Consider the following 1717-nt stretch of genomic DNA (forward strand, 5'->3'; position numbering starts at 1 on the left):
GAAGAGTTTGCTGATGCAGACTGTGGTGAGAGTTTGAACCGAGGCTCATAATGTGAAGGGTGTGTCGGCCCCCCAATATATTAGGGACGGCATAGAGGGACCACGACAACCTGAGCCAACAGTCATCCGGAGAATCCCTCGTACATCCAGTTGGCCACGCTGATCGCTGGCGGATCAAGTGCCCACACAAACACGAAAGAAGAGCGACTGCAGCCAAACAGGCCACATAAAAATCGCCAGATTAGAAAACCGCTAGCTGGCTCCAAGGTGCAGTCCTCCGCAAAAACGAGCCTCTTGGGAACGCCACCAAAATCATTACTTATTGGTACCGCCACCCAGCGCCCAGGGCCACACAGAGACACTTTCCCGGCCAAACCGCGCCCAAACACCCAAGAATCCAGGAAGGCGAAAGCTTGCCGCAACTCTTCGATCAACAGCAAATCTGGTCGCCAAAATGGGGAGTACTGAAAGAGCTACAAAGGGCAACGGTCGAAGTTATCGCTCACGGGGAAAAAGACTTCGTCCCTCATAGCCAAAGGGCCCGAGCAAACCGGGCTCCTAAGGAACGAAAAAACCTCGCAAGCGTAAAGCACCCTCACAAACCACGAAGACAGGAAGCAGACGACATCGCCCCAGAGGCCCCTTCGGAGCCTTGGACTCACACCCGGCGCACAACTATTAAGTCTGCAGACCACCCTGGTCACACAACTTTCGGCTCCTCACCCTCGAAGGCAGCGGAGACGGCGCTGAAATGCTTGCCCACAAACTGCCTCAGCCTTTTCAACAAATTCGGCGATGTTAAACAGTCAGCTTGTCTTGAACAACCGTCCATAATCGCACTCACAGAGACTTGGCTCACACCAGCTATCTCCGACGCGGGGATCTCGATAGACGGTTACTCTATTTTTCGAGCCGACTCAAAACGACGGCAGGCAGGTGGGGTTGCTCTGTACTTACATGCTGCCCCACCGACCCCAATTACCCTTTCTGACACCAGCCCCGCACCCTTTTGCGATGCAGTGTGGGTCCAAATCCCGCTGCGCGGGTCCGATTTTCTCCTTCCCGGTGTGGTCCACCGTATCTCCGCAAGTCCCCCTGAAGATGACCAATTTCTCATACAAAGCCTTGAGCAACTCTCCTCCAACTATCACTTCACTCATCTCCCGCTGGTAGGTGAATTCAACGCCACAAAGGCCTCCGGGATGGAACTCCAGCGCGTCGAATCAGGCGGACTATTTGCAGCGACGCTGATTGAAGTCGTTCAACAGAGCGCTTCGACTCAGCATGCCGTTGCACCCCCAGATACCGCGCAGTCCAACTACCATCCCTCCTGGATTTGGTGACCACCAAGGAAAGGCACTTCGTTAATCAGGTAACAATTAACGCTCCACTGGGGCATAGTGACCACTGAGCGTTGACCATTGATTTCATCTGCTATTAGGCCAGAAATCTCGAACCTCAATCGTGGTTTCGCTACTTCTGCCATGCAGACTTCTTAGGAATGTGCATCTTTCTTGAACAAGTCACAGTGGGACCAGCTCTAGTGGAAGAAATATATAGCACTATTGACAAAAAAGTTCTCGGGGCTGACGCAACGTTCGTCCCAAAAAAAACCGGCACGCACTCGGATGAACCACAGGCGGCCAAAAAGGATTCGGCGACTTCTGGAAAAAAGATCCCAACTCTTTTTCAAAAAGTTGACCACAGGGGACACAGA

This window comes from Opisthorchis viverrini, assembly GCF_000715545.1.
Source record: "Opisthorchis viverrini unplaced genomic scaffold opera_v5_247, whole genome shotgun sequence".
Lineage (NCBI taxonomy): Eukaryota > Metazoa > Platyhelminthes > Trematoda > Opisthorchiida > Opisthorchiidae > Opisthorchis > Opisthorchis viverrini.